This window comes from Hylobates moloch, unplaced genomic scaffold, assembly GCF_009828535.3.
Source record: "Hylobates moloch isolate HMO894 unplaced genomic scaffold, HMol_V3 SCAFFOLD_7, whole genome shotgun sequence".
Classification (NCBI taxonomy): Eukaryota; Metazoa; Chordata; class Mammalia; order Primates; family Hylobatidae; genus Hylobates; species Hylobates moloch.
Window position 1 is genome coordinate 79,987,320 of NW_026652282.1, and position 23,420 is coordinate 80,010,739.

A 23,420-nucleotide genomic window follows, 5' to 3' on the forward strand; every position below is an offset into this window, starting at 1 on the left:
CCTATAAAGAAACAGTCTAATAAAACAGTTGTTATAATGGAAGCATTTGCTAAGTGTCAAAGCCATGGGAATAACAGGGAAAGAAAACCTAAGTCTGCATTACTGGAGGTGAAGCTATGAACTACTGATAGAGAGTAGGATCTATTACTGGACTGGGAATCAGAAGACCGATTTATAATCCCAGCTCTGTACTTTCTAGCCCTGACATCAAGCAAGTCAATTTACTTCTCTGAACATTTTTCCTTCAATGTAAAGTAAGGATAATAATATTAGGTCTATTCTAGTTTTAGGATTATATTCAGGATAATGAGTAACTGTGAAAATGGTTAGCCTATAAAATGCTGTGTACATTTGCATATAAACCGCTTTCACTGTTGACAATGTGTGGTGTTGTCCAATCTGACCACTTTTGTTTGGAAGATGGCGTGGTACTATTTTTCTTCTGTTAGGTGGAATAGGAAAAGTTCAGCTGTGAAGGTTAATTTTTGGGGAAGAAGACCTGCATTAATTCTCCAGGTAGATATCTATACACAAATATAAGCTTTTTATTTACAATGTAAGTTATTTACATTGTTAGCTTTTTCTCTGAAAATGTTTCGAAACTATTGATGAGCATTTTATTTTTAGTAAAGTTATTTCATTATAAAATTAATACTTTGTTGTAGAAAATCTGGAAATATCCTTGGCAAATTTGGAAAAAAATTGTATACATCGAAAAATTATTGTCATTTGGAATTCTGACATCCGAAGATAATTATTTTTAGCTTTTAAATAATATTCTCAAAATTCATCTCACCAGAGAGATTTATGTTCCTTAAAATGTTACTATGTTGCTGGGCATGGTGGTTCACACCTGTAATTCCAGTGCTTTAGGAGGCCGAGGTAGGAGAATTGTTTCAGCTCAGGAATTCAAAACCAGCCTAGGCAACATAGAGAGACCCTGTCTCTACGAAAACTTTAAAAATTAGCCAGGTGATGGACGTCTGTAGTCCTAGCTACTTGGGAGGCTGTGGCGGGAGGATTGCTTGAGGCCAGTAGTTCAAGGCTTCAGTGAGCTATGATCACACCACTGCACTCCAGCCTGGGTGAAAGACTGAAACCCTGTCTCTTTAAAAAAAAAAAAAAAAAAAAACCAAAAAATACTACATGTTTATGTGCTATAGGGATATGTTAAGTATTTGGCAATTAAAAATTTTATTCACATCTAGACATTTATTTGATAATTTGGGTTTCTAACTCTTATTAGTAGTTTGAAATTATTTATTATCATGTTTTGTCATTGGAAATAATGCAGATTTTATTTTCAGACTTTAATTACTTTATCTTGGATATTAGACTTGCTATTCTTATTCTTTCTTTGTCTCTAATATTTTCTTTCTGTTTAACTTTATTCAAAATTTCATGGTTTGGGTATCATTCTGTACACCTATGAATTGATTTAGATTATTTTAAAGATTATACCAATAATACTCAGAAACACATATCTAATGCTTGCTATGTACCAGACACTGCTTTAAGTGTTTAATGCGCATGGACTAATTTAATTCTAACAGTAACCCAATGAAAACTAATATTTTCCTCATTTTATAAATGAGAAAAGCGAAGCATAAAGAGCTTAAGTAAATTAACCAAGGTCACACAGCTAGTAAGTGGGAGAGCTAGAGTTCGTACCCACACTGTCTGGATTCATAGCTCAGACTCTTAACTCTTTCATCATAATGCACCTCTTGACTTACAGGACATTTCGTTAGTGACAAGAATTTCCAAATGTGGCTTTTCATTTTCTGTTCTAAGTATTTTTTAGGACAGTATATTGGAAGCAGATTTGCATTCATACCTATAGAAGTAAGAATGTAGTCATTAAGGGAAAAGATTATACCGTGTTACTATAAGAGATTTTTTAGATTCGGTGTTTTCTTTGCAATTTAATTTTTACCTATATAAATAGTTCAAATACCTTATCTTAGCAGTGACGCTACACATAAAACATGTTTTATTAAAACATAGCTAAAGATAACAAATCTGCTTCAGTGTTACCAAAGAAAATCAGATTACTTTGGAATAATCAATAGGCATTCAAAAATATGTAAGTACATAATTCAGTCTTGCAAGTTATAGTCTGTCTAAACATATGTAGGTAAGTAGTAGTCTGGGAAGAAATTTTAGCCATCTGCAATACAATGAGATGGATACTAGGGGTTTTCTTACATATCAACTCATGCAAGAAGATATTGATATTGTTTCTTTAGATTATATGGGCTAATCAAAGCAAATTAGAACACTTTACACTTTTAATTTACATTTAAGTTATTTTACCTGGAAAAATATTTCGATTTTGTGTGTAGATTTTGCTAAAAATATGATATTGCATTTAATGTTATCAGTTAATGTTACCAAACTCTTCGAAATGGAGAAATTCTGTGAGATCCCTGGTGTCTCTAAAACATTTGGTAATACCTTCAAATGAACACCCAGCGTATTCATATCTACACGTATTCCAGAGCCAGTGTCTCTAAAAGAGATACAGATTCAGATCATTCCCACATCAGAGAAAGACATGCTTTAGTCTGTGTAGGTTAGGGAGGCAAGAGCCACCCTCTTTGTGTGTGTCAGTAATTTATCACTCTTCCACCCAAAAGAAGGCTTGTCCTCTTTCCCTCAACCCTGTTAGTGCTTGGGGGTTTGTGTTCAAACATAAATTTTGTTATAGCTATACTGTAGTAGCAGACACGAATAGATTCACTTATATTTCCATTTATTTCTCTGGAGTATGATCTGATTAGAAGAGGTAAAGAAACAAAGAAACTAGCCAATATGAAAGGTGTATCATTAAAGCCAGAATAAAATCTGACTGTTCTTGATTTCCATCTCAAAATAACTGATGTCTTTCCTAAGTTGAGAATGACCTGATCTGTTAAAAACAGATCAACTAATCAATTCTGACCGCATCTTCTTAAGAAGGCTAATAGGCTTCTCTTGACTAGACACCATTCCCTGTTTCATTTTTCTGATACCCTGGATGGGAGTTGGAGTGTTGTCATTCCTGAGAAAATCGATATATCACTGTATTGGAAATGTTTGCTTGTGGTAGCAACAGTCTTGATGCTTGATCATGTTAGGTTTTATAAAGTGTTGACAGATTTAGCTCCAGACTTAAGAGTTACCTACCCAGGCTGGGTGCAGTGGCTCACGCCTCTAATCCAGCACTTTGGGAGGCCGAGGTGGGTGGATCGCTTGAGGTCAGAAGTTTGAGACCAGCCTTGCCAACCTGGTGAAACCTATCTCTAGTAAAAATACAAATATTAGTTGGGTATGGTGGCATGCACCTGTAGTCCCAGCTACTTGTGAGGCTGAGGCAGGAGAATCGCTTGAACCCGGGAGGCAGAGGTTGCAGTGAGCCGTGATTGCACCTCTGCACTCCAGCCTGGGTGACAAAGCAAGACTGTCTCACACACAAAAAAAGTTACATACCCAGAGATCAATTGAGAATGCAATAATCTCTAAAATCGTTACTTTTTAATAGTCTAGAAATCATGTGGTAATATTAATTTTTATAAGTGGTAGAACAGAGTAATAAACAGTTTCAGCCGTCTTTCTCCTAAGTCTCAGTTAAGAGTTTCTCCTCCATTGTGAAAGCTGAAAATGGGAAAGAACCTATTCTTCCTGTCTAAATGTTGATATCCTTGGACTCTAGGATCCAGCAGGGACTTAAGTATCAACACCAAATATGGCATTACCTTATAACACTCCAAACAGACCCTGATTCATAATAGTCTGTGCTCTTGCCTGAAAACTTTATATATGAACTTGGATATGTTTATTTGAAGGTATGTTTAATATGGGCCATGAGGACATTATGGTTACCTTACTGAGGATGGAGAGAATAAAAGCATTTTAGAATCAATGTAATCCAAACCTGAAAGTAGAAACTTCACTTTAAAAAGCAAGATAATTTATATTTTGATAGTGCCCCCAGAAGTTGAAGATTGTTCTTATGGGGACTCATATTGTTGCATAGTTGATAGTAAAATACCACTTATAATACAAGTTCTGTTGCCATTTGGTTAGGAAATAAAAAGTAACCAGTGTAATAAATGCTCAATAAATATATTTTGATTATTTGTTGAATGCATTAACATATAATTGTAAAAAAAGTAGAAAGCACAAATCTTAGATGGAAAGGATCATAGAACTGAAAACATAATATAATTATTTTGCAGTACATCTGAGTTATATTGTGATGTACTTTCCTAACCAAGTCCAAATTAATCAGGAGCTCTGGGAGAATCATCCCTAGAAACAATGCCTTTAAATAGAGGGTCAGAGGAATTTTCGTATTTCTGGATTTCAAACTGCAGGTGGCTCTCTTGATCTTTCAGTTCTGAATTTAGGTTAAGGACTGCTGTTCTGCCTTCTTCCTGTCCTTGTTACATCCAGACTATCAGACTTCCTGTTGAAACACTGATAATTGTCTTATTATTGGATTGTAAGCAACATCGCTTTTTCTCACATGTAGAAGATAGGGTTTTTTTGTTCGTTTGTTTAACAAAATATATTGCTTGGCCTTCCTTTAAAATGGCTCTGATTTGCCTTTGCATGTCTTGTGTGAGGAGTTTCTAAGTATCAATGGCATTGTTGATAATGCTTGTAAAATATCATATCAGTATTCTAGTATTATTTTAAAAGAACAAAAAACAGGTGATTCTAATCATTTTCCTTCCTCTCATTTTCTGGGTAGCATTGCTGTTTTAGCTCATAATTTATTTTGTACACACCTGGTACTACAGGAATTTTAGAAGTCCCAAAATGAATATGAAAACCTGTTGATACAACTTTAGGTGGAAACCTAAGCTTTATCTGTCCTTTTATTCATTCTGATGGTTATTTTAAAGAAATTGCTGGATACCATCGAAGTATAGAGATACAAATATTTTTATAAATTATGTGCTGAAGTAAATTATAAATCACATAGCTTATAGTGTGAATTCTTAAATTATCAATAATATCACTTCATATTTTTATAAGCTGAATATCTAATTCTTTTGCAAAGTAAGTTACATGCAACTGCTACCTTTCAAAATAATAGATAAATCTAAAATATGGTGGGTGATAAAGTGCTGAAAAGATACTTCTTAGCAATACTTAATTGTGTTACAACTGTAAGCACCAACAGCCAAAAGATTGTTTGCAATAAAGACCTTATATTAAGACATTCATCAAGTAATACAACCTCAAATGTCTAATTCTAAGTGATATGTGCCTTATAAATGTACTTGTAGTAGTGCTACGAAAAAGGCACAGATACCAAACTGACCTTAAAAATGGCACATGTGGCGTTACTGCAGCTGGGCTATTGTCTTGGAGATTCACAGAGGAGGCCTCCCAGGAATTATTTGTATGTTCCTTTTGTGTAAAGTTTTTGTCTGGAAAGTCGCTGTGCAAACAGTAGCTGTTCGATAGCACCTGCTTCTGTTGAGGGAGAGTGAGTCTTTTATTTAGAGAGCATCGGTAGCCATTTCATTCATTACTGCACAATAGACTTACATAAAGAGCAGCATTCCAATGACGCCAAAAGAAACCAGAGCTTCCAACACGTTGAGGCGCTTGTAAACACTGAGTCTCCCTATGTTTCTTTTTAAACTTTTCTTGCAATTACATCCAGGTCTTTATTTTGAGGAAAAAAATAATTGATTCAGAACAATAATAGGAAAAGTTATAAACTGCAATTTTTAATTTAAAAAGCTGTATTATGTAAAATGCTGTGGCAATGTCATATATAAGCTTGGTCATTTACATAATTATTGCTTTAATCTTCTTAAGGTATTAGAAAATTAATTGCATTATAGAAATAAGGATGCCAAAATATTTCATAGAATATTTTTTAATGGTCATGGAATTGTTTTCAGTGTGCCTATCTTCCTAACATTTAAATGATTTTATTATTTTCATGGCTAATCATCTTCAATATGATGTCAATATCCAGTGCATCTGCTACTTTCCAGCCCTTTCATTGACCCCTGGCAGTGTGGTACCCATGTTTGTTACTCTACTGAAACTACTCTCTCTATTGCCTCTAGTTCCTACCTTCTAACCTTTTTTCTTAGCTATTTCTTATCATTCTTCATCTTTATGTTTTGTTTTTTTTTTTTTTTTTTTTGAGACAGGAGTCTTGCTCTGTCGCCCAGGCTGGAGTGCAGTGGCGCAATCTCGGCTCACTGCAAGCTCCGCCTCCCGGGTTCACGCCATTCTCCTGCCTCAGCCTCTCCGAGTAGCTGGGACTACAGGCGCCCGCCACCACGCCCGGCTAATTTTTTTTTTTTTTGTATTTTTAGTAGAGACGGGGTTTCACCGTGGTCTTGATCTCCTGACCTCATGATCCGCCCGCCTCGGCCTCCCAAAGTGCTGGGATTACAAGCGTGAGCCACCGCGCCCGGCCTCATCTTTATGTTTGACAAGACCTTCCTGATGCATCTTCTCTTGGTTTTGTTTTTGTTTTCAAGAAGCCTGTACCCATTAGCAGTCACTCCTCATCTTCCATCCTCAAACCCCTACCCCTGTCAATCACTAATCTATTTTCTGTTTCTATGTATTTGTCTATTCTGGACATTTCATATAAATGGAATTACATAATCTGTGTTCGTTTTGTCTGGCTCCTTTCACTTAGCTTATGCTTTCAAGGTTCACCCATGTTGTAGCATATATCAATACTTCATTCCTTTCTATGGCTGAGTAGTATTCCGTTGTATGATATACCACAGATTGTTTATCCATTCATCAGTTGATGGACATCTGGGTTGTTTCCACCTTTTGGCTATTGCAAATAGTGCTGCTATTAGTGTTCCTGTACAAGTACTTGTTTGAATGTCTCTTGTATTCTTTGGAGCACGTATCACTATATATCTAGGAGTGGAATTGCTGGGTCATATACTGATTCTGTGTTTAACATTCTGAGGAACTGCTAGTTTTCCAAAGTAGCTGTACCATTTCACATTCCCACTAGCAATGTAAAAGGGTTCCAGTTTCTCCATATCCTTTGCAACACTTGGTATTGTCTGCTTTTAATGTTAGCCATCCTAATGGTTTTATTTGCATTTCCCCAGTGGCTAATGATTTTGAGCAGCATTTCATTTATTTATTGCCTATTTGTATATCTACTTTGCAGAAATAGCTATTGAGATCCTTTACTCTTTTCTTTCTTTCTTTTTTTTTTTTTTTTTATGAGACAGGGTCTTGCTCTGTCACCCAGGCTGGAGTGCAGTGGCACAATCTTGGCTCACTGCAACCTCCACCTCCTAGGCTCAAGTGATCCTCCCATTTCAGCCTCCTGAGTAGCTGGAACTACAGGCACATGCCACCACACCTGGCTCATTTTTGTATTTTTTGTAGAGATAGGGTTTTACCGTGTTGCCCAGGCTGGTCTCCAATTCCTGGACTCAAGCTATCTGCCCACCTGAGCTTCCCCCTTTACTCATTTTTAATGGGGTCATCATTTTATCATTGAGTTGTTGCAGATATCGCCCATTCTCTGGGTTGTGTTTTCATTTTCATGATAGTGTCTTTTGAAACACAAAAGTTTTAACTTTTATTAAGCTAAATTTATCTTTTTTTTTAATTGTGCTTTTAGTGTCATATTTAAAAAACTGTTGCCTAATCTAAGGTCACAAAAATGTATACCTCTGTTTTCCTCTAATAATTTCATTGTTTTACCTAACTTCATTTTTTTTCCATGTGGCTATCCAGCATCCCTGCACCATTTGTTGAGTCTATTCTATTTCATAATTGTCACCCTTATCCAAAATTCATTGACTGTAAGAGATTATTTCTGGATTTTTATTTTTATTCCATCAAACTATGTCTATCTTTATGGCGGTACCTCAATGTCTTGATTACTATAGCTTTATAGTCAGTTTTGAAATTGGCAGGTGTGTGTCCTCTACTTTTTTCTTCTTTTGATACATACTCACCTACTTAGTCTTCTGCTTTCTTGTGATGATCAGCTTTTCTTCCCACTAGTTTGTGACTCAGGTTCCTTTTTAACATTCTTCAATGGTTTCCATCACACCAAGCACCGACCACCATTACCTTCTGATGGTTTCATATGATCCCATTTTCTTCACTTAGAAAAATATTCATAGAGTCACAAATCCTGTCTAATTAATTCATATTTATTAGATGAGGAATGGGAAATGGAGGAAAAAGTCAAAAATCTTAACATAGTTTTTAACAACCCCTGGGTTGCCCACTTAACATCATTCAAATCTGCAGCAAAACCATAGAGGAGATTAAGGTAGTAGGGATGGAGAAGAGAAATTTTTGAGAAATCCTTAAAAGGTATAATTAACAAGACTATTACTGATAGAGAAATAATTGGGTGCTGGAGGGAACAGTAAAACAAGTCCATCTTGCTATATTTTGGCAAAAATTATAATCACAGCTATTTTCTTTTTTTCTACTAGTAATTGGATGGTTATGTTTAAGAACAGTATGACAAAATATCATTTCAGTTGAAAGTGCTAAAGCATGATACAAATATTTTTGATGGTTTTGTTATACTTACTAGTAATCTAATATGACAGTATTATGCATACATGTACCATGCCTTCTCGTGGGATAGAAGCTATATTTGGCAGCAGGGGGAAATAACAAATCACAAGAATAAAGAGCTCATATTTTTACATTCATATTTTCAGAATGACTTTAGTGTTTCCCCTTGTGTTTCCCATGTGTGTTTCAAATCACCTTATTCAATTTTGCTATCTCTGATTCAGATATAGTGTACTGTACGTATATAATCTGTCATCAATTTCATTTTTAAGTGGAAAATTACATTAACGTCTGTGGATTTTTAGTGAAATGTTTTTCATGGCACTATGAAAACACAATAGTGTAAATTATACCATGATGATATAGCTAATGATTCAAAACTGGGTCATGGCTTAAATTTTAGTGAGTAGAAACATATGCTTAAAATAACTGTAAGCCAATATCTATACTTGAGAGACTTTGTGCCTTTACTTGTCGTATTTTTGAGCCTTGATTTGATATCCTGTTTAGTTTAACAAATTATTTTACTCAGGACTTTAAAATATCTGTCCAGCTCATTAGTTGTTACTTCTTTTACCCTTTTTATACTTGTTCTGGCTTTTCAAGGCTCACTGATTAACCACCCTTTGCAGCATTTCTCAGCCTTGGTGTGTCAGCTGAAGTCGTACTACTTAGGGGGATTTTAGGTATTTTCTGTAAGTGATGTCCATGGGTGACTTTAGGGGAGCCATTTATGTATGGAGGCCATTGGCTGTTGGAGCCCGACAAGAGGTCTCCATAACTAGTTTTCATCAGAATGCAAAATGATAAAATTTTGAGGAATAACCTTATGCATTCATTGGAACCTACGGGGCGGGGGGACACCCTAAACTGTGATAATACATTACAGAAAGTTGGAAAAATAATGAAAAAATCTATAATTCTATAAACTTTACAGCCTACCTCAATGCACAAAAGGTGTTTATTATAGCATAATATATTCCCATCTTTTGTTCAAGCATCATTCCATCGAGGGAATGCCCACTGTATTTAATCTTCTTAATAGGATATTAATTGCAAGTGCTAGTTGTTTTTCTGCTTTCTTTTGTCAATTCACATTTATTAAATGCATACTTATTTTCTAGGCACTGTGCTGAATGCTAGGGATACATAAATAAGACTCTGTGCCCTTGGGGAACGCAAGGACAGTGGGGAAGATAGATGGGTAATCGATTATTATCTTAGCATGTGTAAATGCCAGAAAAGAGAAGAGTAGGATATTGCAGGACTACAGAGGAGGGAGGGCCACCGAACTCAGATGAAGGGAAGTAAGCAAGAATTCCCAGTAGATGTTGATGCCAGATCTGAATTTCAAAGTCAGAATGGGAATTAGCCAATTGAAAAAGGATTGCAGTAGCAAGGAATTCTAGACACAATGAGAGTACACATTGAGGCATGTGTTAAGGTTTGAGAAACGGTGGTGTTTTCAAGAAACTGTAACTTGTTTGGTGTAAGTGATAGGTAGTATACTTTAGGGAAAGTGGTAAGAAATCAGGGCATAAAGGGAGGAAGTTACCTACTCACTAATGGCCTAGCTTGCAGTATTTAGGAGTTTAGATTTTATTCAAAAACTAACATGGAATGAGAATATGTTAAGCAGAGAAGTAACACTGCCAGATTAAATAATTATAAAGATCACTCTGATTATGGTCTGAGAGATGTCTGGGACCTGGTTGGGGATGGAGAAGGGGCCATTTGGTCTTGAGGCAGAGACTGGTCTGGAGCTTACTGCAATATAAATTGAGGCAAGACATTGCACATGTCGTAAAGTAGTGAGAGTAAGAGTTTTGTACATATTCTATATAGAGAAAAAGTATAAAATTTGGTTTTAGAACTTGATAAGGGCTATTATTTTACATTACTCAAATTACTAAATTACGGTTCTATTTCCTGAATTTATACTTGTCATTTTGATTGGAATTTTGAGCGCTGGTTAGGCAATTTAGTGCCAGATCTTTGAACTGATCAGTTTAACACCACTAGATAGCTATTAATAATAATAGCCATTATCTGTAGGCTTTTTTCTATTCTAATTTCCCTAATTTTTAAGCTCTCGGGGGGCTGGTGTGTTACCTCACTCTTAATCTCTTTTTACATCTATTACTGCTATGCTCCGCTTAAAAAAGCACTCAAGTCCACAAATTTTAGTGTAAAGGAAGTATTTCAAAGAGATTATCTCAATTACAAAAGAACTTGCATAAGTTTCCTGGAATATTTTTAAAAGAGTATATTATGAAAACTTAATTTTATATGCACCCTTTGCCTAAAGGATGTACTGCTTTGTTTCAGAGAGTCTGACTTATGTGACTAACTACTTTGGCTCTTTTAAGTTTTCAGTTTTCCTCAAATAATTCAGTATCTCTATTGGGATCATTAACTGTTTACTTCACACAACCATTTACTAAAGACCTGGTCTACTCAAAGGACTATAATTCTAAGTACGACAGTATGATGCCTTTAAGGAACATGTGTAAACCATTGTATGGTATCCTTCCCAAAGGTTCTGGATTCTGTATTTTGAAAGTCTTAAATTCACTGCCAGCCATCTACAAAGAGGTTGCTTCTTTTTCTGGTAGAAAAACAATTCCTAATATGCTATAAAAATTTTGTTGAGAATATTTGATCTTCAGATATAGTTAGGTTTCCATAGATATATCTAGACTAGATATCTGCTCCGTGTCAAGAAATGAAAATGTGAGATTTTTATGAGCAAGATTAGCAAACAATTAAAACCAGTTTCCAACTTTAAATATTTGAAATCCTTACATTCACAGTGTACTTTTTTTCCTAAGTAAGATAATAGCGTCAGAGATCAGAAAGATGCCAGATCTAATAAACTAAGTCAGCTGCATTAGAATGCTAGTAAATGTCCTTTTGAAAGGTCATTTCCATTAGTCCTTTTGTTGCTCTCCTTGTAGGGTTTTTTCCCCCCTCTTTCTCTCACTCTCTTCTTTTGAAAATGGTCATAGCTTACTTTAACTAAATAATTTTATGAATTATTTAAAGTCTCTGTATTTAAGCAAAACAAAGCAATAGAGAATGTCTAGATAGTATAACAACATAAGTAAACACTTTCTTTAAAGATGTTTGAAAGAAAAGAGCTGGAAAACCAAAGTTACTGTCACAAGGATTGGTAAATTCCCTCAGGATAAGTTACTTTGTGGTACATATCAGTAATTTTTTTTTAAAGAGTTGCTGGATCAGTGTAAATTTTCAAACTCTAAATAAAACTATATATGTTCCATCTATATCTTGATGATGATAAAGTTATGAGTAGATATTAATTACAAGCATCCTCAAAAGAAAATATACACTGGTATAAAGGGCCAATGTGATTTTAACTTGCTCTTTTGATGATGAGTTCTAATATTTCATGTCTATGTTGTTCTAGTAATTAGCATGAGGGAACTGCCCTGCCAGCTGGGAATGTCTTAAAGCCATCTTCTTACTATCTTTTAAGTTATTGATAATGTAACAGAGATTTTGAATTTAAAATATACAAATTCTGAAATCATTTTTTTGTAGAGCAGACATTGTTAGTGTATGCATTTTTTTTTACTGTGACACTTTTATGAATTAAACTTAATAAAGGCAAGTACTTTTATTGCTGCTAAAAATGAAAACCAAAAGGATCCAGATACTGCCAGATAGGATTTGGTCAGAATTATTTGTTTATAGAAATTAGGATTTTAAAAAGTCAATGAAAAATATAAGTGTTTCAACAAGCATTGTAGTCCACTTTTATTATTATGTATGTAGATAATTAACAGTTTCAATCATATTGTGAGTAGAAACGTATGTATGATATAGAGTGATCTTTAAAATAATCTACATGGTATATACAGAACAGATTTTTTTTAATGTTGTTAGCCTAAGGTTCCAAAAAATAGAAAAGTGGAAATCAATGTGGAATTGTCAAGTCTGCAAAATATCTTTCCTTGGGATTGTACAGAACTCATTCTAAAAAAAAAAAAAAAAAAAGTCAAAAACTTCATCCTGCAGCAGTGTTCTTTCATGACTTAGGACTAGAAGAAAGAGAGAAATCAAACTACCATCATGTAACGATTTAAAAATTAATCCATACTTGAGACCCCTGAGTTATTTTAACATAACCTCCTCTTTTCTCGTATAAAAAAACTAGATTCAGAACATTACAGTTGAGGAGGAATATATTACCATTGTAACTACTGAACACTCTCTGTTACTTAATTTTTTTTAAAGTGTGTGTGTGTGGATTGGATACAGTAATCTAGGAAAAGTCTCTGTGTAACAGTGAGCATGGTATTTTTCTAGACACTGTTGGTCTCAGAGGTCCCCATTAAAAAGAATAAGAGTTGCTACTTCTCAAACCTTGTCAGATACTGGGCATATTACCTGCATGCACAATGGAGGGTTTGAGGATACCAGTCTACCTTTGTGATAACCTTGTTTATACACTTACAAAACATATCGGCTAGTGTATGCATTATTTCTACAACACTACCACAGCTTTGCTTGTAAGATTTTGTAAGAAATACACAAGAGGAAGGAATCATAGGCCTTGGATTCTGAAATGTCTAATTCAGTCACAGTGATGTAGTGCTCAAATGAACTATAACAGATTTAATGAGCAATGCAGGACAGAGACACATGTACTGGACACACTAGGGAAAGAGATTACGTGTACAGGGACTAATTAGCATGAAATATGAATACATTCATATAAGTAGTCTTGATCTATGGGACGCCTTCATTATTGGGAATGATTTTTGCATGAAGTTAATGAAGAGAAATTCAGGAGTTATGCTGTATAAAGAATTTTAAAATAGTATTTTAACTTTTTGATTCTGCAAAGTCTCAATTTCTGGAGCAAAAAAGAAATTGCATATCATGAAATAGTATGAGCAAATGAATGTGGATCTATTTTCTACATTGTCTAAAATATAACAAGGTGGGGAACAGTAGCTATCCTTCATATAACTGATTAATCAACAAATAGACTTCAGTCTCTTGAATTAGATATGTACAAGATATTGAGTGTCAGTTTGATATTTTAAATAAGGGAATGTGGTCATAGTGTATTCCAGAATATATACCTCTAGCCAGACAGTTGAAAGGCCTGGATTCAGTTTGTTGGGTATTCTAAGCATCTTTACCAAAGAAATCAGTCTTGAAGCAGGATTTAGAGAAAGAGTGGATTTCGGCTGGACATGGTGCCTCATGCCTGTAATCCCAGCACTTTGGGAGGCTGAGGTGGGTGGATTGCTTGAGCCCAGGAGTTTGAGGCCAGCCTGGATTACATGGCGAAACCCTGTCTCTCCAAGAAATAAAAAAATTAGCCGAGTATGGTGGCATGCACCTGTTGTCCCAGCTACTTGAGAGGTAGAGGTGGGAGGATCCCCTGAGACCCTGTCTCCAAAAAAAAAAAAAAAAGATTTCATTTGTTTTAAGTTTGGTTAAGGCTTATAGGAAAAGGAGCCAGAGAGGTGATAAGAATAATATTTGAAAATAGACCAGAATTGTAATATTAATTTGAATATTAGATACTTTATTCCATTTAAGCAACAGTTTTATTCTAATTTGAGGTTTGAAATTTAACATATGAAAACTTGGAATTTAAAAGGATTTTTGATAAATGTTAAATATTGGAAGTTTCAGAAATTAAGCTGATTTTTACCACTGCCCTTCAAAAAAGTTCAACATTGGATTGCTTAAATATGTGGCTATATTTATGTAAAATGCACAATTAATATTAATATTTTATTTCGTATCTGACTTCAATACATTTTTATGTGCTTCCTGTTTATGGATATCTTAGAAACTGCTACACAAGTCAATATTCTTAGAAAATTCAGTAATTCAGAGATGTGAAATTAGAACAATAATAGCTTAAGTGGTTTATAAACTTAAAGATTATTTGCAAGAAATAGAATATTTCTGTGTAAGTTAATTGGGTTATGTGCCATCTAGCAGAAAAAATAGGCTGTGTGTGGTGTTTATGTTCGGTGTTCTCATGGTTGCCCATGGTACTGAACTCACACCTTTATATGTGCAAAATGTGTGTAAGTGAAGCAAGGAGTTAGTGGAGCTGGTAATCAGAATAGAATAGGAATGGGAATAAATTTAGAAGTGACCATCATTCTCTCTGTCCCAGCTTTGAACAAGTCAAAATGCACATGATTTTGTACATTTCATTATCAGGGCACCTTTTGAGGGAGAGAGTCGATTGACAAAAGATAGGTCGTAAATCAGACTAATTCTTTGTGTGACTACTCTTTGCTTTATGGGAACGTGTTTGACTTTAGGGACATAAACTTTAGGGAGGTGCAAATGGTAGATGACAATCATTAAAATAGCAGAAGACACTTGCTGAGTGTTGAGCACTTAAATTGTGCTAAATAATGTGCTGGATGAGTTTACCTAAGTCTCCTCATTTAATGCTAGCAGATTCCTTGTAAGATAGAGGTACTATTTTTTTTAAATCTCAAATTTGTAGTTGAAGAAACAAAGGTTTAAGGAGCTAAGTATTTTGCTTGAAGTTACACAACTTTTAAGTGGTAGATCCAGTATTCAAATCTGAATCATTCATAGCATTGAATGTATACCTCATTTAATTGAGTAATATATTATTCTTAAGCATTGAGAGTAACAAAAGTTCCTTTTGAATCCGTTTTTCTATTTAGCTAGGCAATGAGATGGCCTCATTTCATCTTTTGTGTACTTTACTGTAGTACTGCTGTGAGAAAATCATACTGGGTTTTCTGCTGGTTAGATCTCAGACATGTATGTATATTTATCTCCTGCTGCCTGTTGAAGCACTTTTTGCTCTTGCAAATGCCTGTAATCTGGCCTGTATGTCCTCTGTCATTGTAGGTTCCACAAAATAGGGTCTCTTTCCTTCCTGCAAGCATTGCCTTGGGGGATATTTTCATGTTTCCTTTTGTGTTCATTCATGGTATGTATGTTCATTTTATACCATTTAGGAAGCATGAGAGATTTTAAAAAGGTCTCTTGAATTTATATGACGCAATTGCAATTTAGAAGTAACCATCATTCTCTCTGTCCCAGCTTTGAACAAGTCAAAATGCACGTTAATGTTTTATTCATTTTGCTCTTCTTTCAGTGATGGTTTCCCTATGTCTGCAGTTTTTCATTTTTTACTGCGTGTGTATCCTTATATTTTTATAAGTACTTTATTCTGGTGTGTAGTATATACTATAACCTGCTTTTTGAATCTAATATTTATTCTTGGAACATAAACTAATATTCTGCAAATACATGATTTTATTGGCTGTATAAAACTCCCTTGTAAGAATATACTATGATTTATTATCATTATTTTTTAAATTTCAATAGCTTTAGGGTAAAATTGGTTTTGGATTACACGGATAAGTTACGTAGTAGTAAAGCCTGGGCTGTTAGTATATACATCACACAGATAGTGTATATTGTACACAATAGATAATTTTTCAGCCCTCACCCTTCTCCCAACCTACGCCCTTCTGAGTCTCCAGTGTCGATTATCTCACTCTGCATGCCCCTGTGTACCCATAGCTTAGCCCCTACTTATAAGTGACAACATGCAGTATTTGGTTTTCCTTTCCTGAATGGCTTCACTTAGGATAGTGGCCTCCAGTTCCCTCCAAATTGCTACAAGAAATGTTATCTTGTTCTTCTTTATGGCTGAGTCGTATTACACACACACACACACACACACACACACACACACACACACACACCACATTTTCTTTATCCACTCATCAGTTGATGGGCACTTAGGTTGGTTACATATCTTTGCAATTGTGAATTGTGCTGTGATAAACATACAAGTGCAGGTATCTTTTCGATATGACTTATTTTCCTTTGAGTAGATACCCAGTAATAGGATTGTTGGATCAAATCATCGATCTTTTAGTTCTTTACGAAATCTCCATACTGTTTTCCATAGTCATTTTACTAATTTACATTCCCATCAGCAGTGTAAAAGTATTCCCTTTGTACCACATCCATGCCAGCATCTATTGTTTTTTTACTTTTTTTTTCTTTTCTTGAGACGGAGTCTCTCTCAGTCGTCCAGGCTGGAGTGCAGTGGTGTGATCTCATCTCACTGCAGCGTCTGTGTTTTCTGCCTTTTTAATAATGGCCATTCTGACTGGGATAAGGTGGTTATCTCATTTTCGCTTTAATTTTCATTTTCCTGATGATTAATGATGCTGAGCATTTCTTCATATGTTTGTTGGCCATTTGTGTATCTTATTTTAAAAAATGCCTGTTCATGTGATTTGCCCACTTTTCAATAGGTTCATTCATTTTTTCTTGCTGATTTATTTACTAAGATTTATTTATTTCCCTGTTGTTCAATATTTAGATCATTTCAAATTATTTGATATTATTATGCCACATAGAATAGTCTTGTATATAAATCTTTTTGTAAATTTCTTATTGAAATTACTGGTGGAAGGATATGAGTTGTTTTGAACTCTTGTTATGTATCGCAAAGTTCTTTCTGAAAGGCTTTCAAATTTAGATTCCTACCAGCCATATGTGAGTAGCAATCATTTAGAACACTCACAAATACTGAGTGTCATGATTTTAAAAAATATTGTATTTGTTAAATTGATGGGTGAAAAACTGTATCTTATTGTTTTTATTTATATTTATTTGCTTACTCATTATGTTTAAATAGCTTTATTACATATTGACCATTTGTTTTTGTCTAATTTTTGTTCATATAGTTTTACACATTTTTGTTTTACAGGTATAGTATGTTTCTTATTTCTTTAAATATATTTATATGTTTATATTAACCCATTATCACCATTTTTGCAGTTTGCAGTTTTTTCCTGAAGTTTTCATTTGCCTTTTAATTTTGTTTTAAAGTATTTTTAGATAACCAGTAGTTTTTTTGTGGTTGTTGTTAAAATTAGTGGGACCATTGAAACTAGAATTTCTCTCTTAGATAAACATTTTACATTAGTTACTTCGGGGAAACAGAAGAGTATAATAATTGTGATAGGGACTCAAGAGAAATTATACAAGTAGTGCTATTCATGATCGTTGGCTTCCATTCAAACGGAGCTAGATTTGTTATTTTCCTATTTCTCTTCCTGAGTCTCCATTTGTGACAGTCTCTTGGCAGCATTTCGGTCTACTTCTAACTTTTATACTTGTGGTTGGAGCCCAGCCAGCTTCTCCTGCTTTCTGGGAGGAGCTCACTATCATCGTACATCTGTTGGCTTGGATGTCTTGTAATGGTGAAGCAATACGTGGAAGGTATTCAAGTTTCCTGAGACTTAAGTGGGTCATATCTCTGTCACAAAACTGAATCATTTGAAATCTGAAAGTGGCTTTAAAGATCATCGTTTAAAAATCTCACCATGTAGATGAGTCAAATCCAGAGACACTGCTTTTGCTTGCTTTCTCAGGCACACAGACTTCACTGAAGAGTAGTAAGCTTGATTGGTTCTCTGACAGCTACATTATATTGTAGAGAACTTTGTTGTTATTGATCTCATTTACACATTTAATTCCTACTCTGTATATGGGAATATAATATTTTACTGATTTAATAAACCAGGCATGATTTCTTATTGTGTGATTCTTTTTTGTCACAAACTTTGTAGGATGAGACTTGGCAAGTAACCTACCCTTGAGGGTTTTTTTTTTTTTTTCCCCAGATTATGGGATCTGTGGTAGTCTCTCTAAGGCATTATTATGAAAGACATTTATTAAATCTCAGTCTATTTGAGTGCCACCTAACTTCTAGATCTCTCAACAGTTTTGCCTAGCTATCATTTCTCAGCTTGGGATGGTGTAGAGAAACATATTATTCCCACCTGACCTTACAGAACTGTAGCTAACATCATCAGATGTCAGCGCTTTGAGCAAGCCTGCTTGTGGGTGGTTTATCTTTTCCAGTGATTTGAGACTTGTGTTGCATTGAATATACTTTGAATCTCACGTGTATCTCTGCTCTATTAGTCTGTATTTGGGTTGTTTTGAAGGATTTTTATTTTAATATGTAGATTGATACATTGTTGTATATGTTGCTGGAGGCGCTTTTGCACTGCTACATTTTAGAAATCAAAATAATAAATAATACATATGGTGTTCATTGTTTTTCTCCTCTGTCTTTTGATAACTATAAACTTTCATTGGAAGTGTTAGTAACATTTCTTTACTTTTATTTTTACTATTTTAAAAATAATAGTAATAATAATAATAATAATAAACATTTAGCTTTTTAGCCAGGTGTAGCATTTCCTAATTTGAAAATATGCTGTTCATTTTTTAAATAGACTATTTTGTAGAGCAGTTTTAGGCTTACAGAAAAATTATGCAGAAATCTCAGAGTTCCCATATAATTTTCCTCTCCTTCAGAATTTCTCACATTATTAATATCTTACATTAGGGTAGTACATTTTTCACTATTGATGAAACAATATTAATAAATTATCCTTAAAGTCCATAGTTTATATCATGATTCAGCCTTTGTGTTATACAGTTCTATGGGTTTTAACAAATGTATTGTCTGCTATATACTGATACTTGACTTACCTTTGATGACAGTGTAATCATTCCTTATATGGTTCATTCATTCATTTCCTCATTTCATATATTTTTTCCTGTAACTATTTATTGAGTACTTCCTGTGGTAGGCATTCTGACAGATGCTAAAGGAAATTGCCAACCTATGCACACCAGATGATGATGAGGTTATTTGTGAGAAAAGGCTTTAAAAGGGAATAACCTTTGCTGACAGAATGGTACGATAATCAGAATGGTACTGATTACTGGCTTAAAATTTCTACTTATGAAGTGTTTCAGTTAAAATAGGAGTAGCATGTTCCAATTATGCTTCAGACATTTATTTGCAGAGAAGTGGAATGTGGGAGCTATGTTAACTGGTGGCTGTACTGGGTATTTCTTTATATCTTCCCTATTTTTTGTTTGTAATGAATATTTCTTTATATCTTCCCTGTTAGAAGCTGTCAGAGGTATTCAAAAAAAGCAGTATTTTTCCTTGGAACTAACTATTCTGGGACAGTGTAAGCCAATGGGAAATTTTGACTTAATGAATTTCCCATTATAAACTTTCGGTATTAAATCTGTTGATATGTGCAAAAAATTTGTAATATTTACATATGTTTGATGGGGAAAACAGGGTTGATTTCTTTTTACCTAAACCAAGCATTCTAAATAAATAAATACCAGTAGAAATGAAGAGTATAAATAGAAAACAATAGGAAGACTTAATAAGAAGACTTAATTGAGTTAATTCATCTTTTTTTCTGGTTCTGTCATTCATTTTCTCTTTAGTTGTAAGATTATACATTGACTAGCTAGCAGTGATGCCTTCAGGCTAGACATTAGTATACGTTTTTGGTAGGTTCTTATATAATCTGCCAACTATTACTCTTGCAGAGGTTATTTATTATTATTTTTTGTAACAGTTTAATTGAGAGTATATTATTTGAAGCTAGACTATCTGAGTTTCAATCCTGGCTGCCATGCCACCAGGGGCAGGTGGTGTCTTAACCTCTCTAAATCTCAGTTTCATCTGTCATTATAATAATATTTTTTTAACATGGATGTTAGTATGATTAAATAGAATGATGTACATGAAAACCAGTGCCATTAATCACTGCTTAGAATTTGTCGTGATGATTATATTGTAAGAGACCAAGTTGAAGTTCTTCTTGATCTATAAATATATTTCTAATGTTTCTTATATGAATTTGTTGAACATGAAAGAGATTTCTTTTCATGGCTAATGGCTGTGCTTTGAAAATTTTCATATTAAATGTAGAACTATAATCCTCTTTCTGTGTAGATTGGGAAGCTAGTACTTTATTTTCTTTCTCTCAGGCTTCTGATTTATGTTTTCATTGAGTGAATATCAGACTACTGCTAATGTCATAAAATAAAATCCAGAAAATAGATGAGTTACTCAATTGAAAATAAAATCTTATCAGAAATCCTTTGACTGTGTTACATTTTAAGATAATGAATGCTTGGTTTTTGAGTTTTACTATCATACCAACTTTTCCCATGTGTGCATGTGTGTATGCATGTCAGAAAAACTGAAATACTATTTCTGCTCAATTCTATTTTGTGAAGTCAATCCAACTTTTATAGTCCCATAAATATCAAATAAATGAAATAATTATTGTCATAAAGTGGAGAAACTATTGCTTCTCCTTATCTTGTTTATTTTGTTTGCTACTTAAATTGACATTGAGGCAAATTTTAAGTGAGTTTATGTTATGAAACCCTGCTAAAATTTAGAACTCACTATAGTTTTTTAAAATATGCAAAAATCCATTTTAAGTAGGTATAAAATCCATTGAAGATACTTTTATTTTTTAAGCAACCTTGGAGTGTAGATTTTAAAGAATACTTGTCTAGCAATATCCATAGCTTAAAATATGTAGGCATGAATACCGATAGTTGAAAATCAACTTATTTAACCATTTGAAAATGAGATTTATTTTGTTTTATCCAGTGAAAAATACAAAACCAAGTAGACATTGTTTTTTGGTTAAAAAGGTCACAAATTTATTACTGTATATGTTACTGGGATTAGAAGTGTTTTCCCTATTGGTAGTTTATCAAGTGAGTGAATACCTTTCTGTGAATGTGAACAAGCTTCACCAATTTTAGCAGTTCAATTTTAGAGAACCTGTGATGAGTTATTTTGCACAAAAGGCTTTATCTTTCAAACTCCTTTGCTATCTTTGCTTGACAGAGAGGATTTGATGACTTTTTCGAAACTCCCCTTTACTGCTTCACCTGAGTAATGTTTTAGTTGCCGTGTAATAAAAATGGAGCTGAGAATTGAAAGGCCAAAGCAGAGGGAGTTTTATAGCTTGGGATCTTTTAAGTTCCATGGATTTATTTTGTATTTATATCCTGGGGGGGATGTACATTCTGATATTGCTCAGTTTTTGTCTGTTGGGGAAGTCAGTTGTCCAAAATAGCACTTTATTTTTTAATATAAAAGGAGTAATTATTTGCCTTCTATGAAGGATAATTTTAATGGTACATTGCAGAGATTTAGTTGGAGGGAAATTATAGGCATTATTTTAATATTTATAAAGTATTTTGAGAGCCATGCATGAAGGCTGCATGTAAATACACTACCAATAAAATAACACCACTAATACAATTGTGATATTAAAAAAAGAAAAAATATGTACTTATACCATCTAGTGAGCAGAGACTTTCTTTCCCTAATTTGCATTTAGAAAGCTCTAAATTAAAATGCTAAAAGGAAGACAATTTCAGCCCATGCTGCTGGTTTTGTAAATACAACTTGCTTACTTGATATAATTTTAAATGAATACTCTTGACATTAAGACATCACGCTTTCTGATCATGTATTGGTAAGCCACAGAATAATAGAAATAAGCTTGAAATGGGCATAGTTTTTACCATAGTGTAACGTTAATTGCATGCTTTTATATCTTCAAATTAATTTTTGACATCTCTATACAGAAATAGACTTGTACAAAGAAAAATGAGTAACTTGCTTATCTACAAGAGTGTCATTTTACTTGTGAACCATTGTAACAGGTTTTTTGTTTGAGCATACAACAAACAAAATATGTAATGTTGTTTTATCGTCCAAAAATACATTGCTGTATAATAAGAAATTGTAATTTTGCAATAAAAGAAAAATCCACCAAACTGGTATATATGTGATTTCTTTTTGGTCAAAACCTGTAAGTGACAAATTTGACATTTAATGCTATATTGTAAACTATCAGGTATCTTTTTTTCTTGCTCTTTAACGTAGCTATTTCTCACGTTTTCTCTTCTTCAACTTCTTTCATGCCTCACCTCTAAATCCCCAAAGTACACACCACACAAACACTTAGAGAAACGTAAACATGCACGTGTTTGATGACCTACCTCATAATTCGTTAACAAATCTAGAAGCACTCCATCAAGAGCCCCTTCATATTCCCTTGCAAAATCTATCAAATTGTCCTGTATCTTTATTGATATTATTTCCTGTTACCGTGGACAGAAAGAGTCCCTGTACCTATGGAAGAGCAGTCTGTCCACTTGTGCCCTGGTTCCCATTCTTCAGTGATTTAGCTCCTTTCTCCATGCCGTATTTATTTTCTCCTTCTCAACTGGATCATTTTCAGCAGCATACTAACATGCTCTAGTGTCTCTTCTCTTGATAGAAAGAACCACTCTTGACCTCATAGCTCACTCCAACTATTCCCTATCTCTCTGCTTCTCAGAGAGCAAAGCCCCTTGAAAAATTTCTCTATTATTCTATTAGTCACTGTCTTACATTGTCATCTCACTCTCGGTCCCTTCCAATTGAACTTTCATGTTCATCATTCCACAGAGTCTACTCTTTTTAAGAACTCCAGTGACCTTCCATGTTTGTGGCTCAATTATTATTTTAACTTCTCAGCAGCATTTTATATATTTGACCATTCCCTCTTTCTTAGAGGAAACTATGATATTGGTTCTCGTGACTTCACACTCTCCTGGGTTTCCTCCTTCACTAGCCCACTCTTTCTCAATTTGCTTTGTTCACTGCTTTAATTGGTTTTCACATATGTTTTGGAGATGGAACCAATAATACTTGCTGATGAATTGGATTTGTGCGATAAAAGACAAAAAGGAAGCAAGAAAGACTCCTAATTATTTGGCCTAAGCAACTAGTTGATGGTACCATTTATTGAGAAAGGAAAAACTTGGGTAGTGTCAGGGTCAGGGGTCAAGAATAGAGAGTTATGCCTTGGCCATGTTACATTTGAGATATTTTGTCTAGACTGAAATCATGTTGGAAATGTTGTTTGGTAAGTAGTAAGTAGTTAGAGTTTGAGTCTAGA

At 34.2% G+C, this 23,420-nt stretch overlaps 1 protein-coding gene and 1 pseudogene across 1 annotated transcript in view; both read left to right on the forward strand.

Moving 5' to 3' along the window:
* Positions 1-23,420, forward strand: part of DIAPH2 (diaphanous related formin 2) — an 880,788-nt gene that overhangs the window by 332,098 nt on the left and 525,270 nt on the right. The window lies entirely within an intron of this gene.
* LOC131383916 (uncharacterized) lies at positions 22,455-23,130 on the forward strand (annotated as a pseudogene).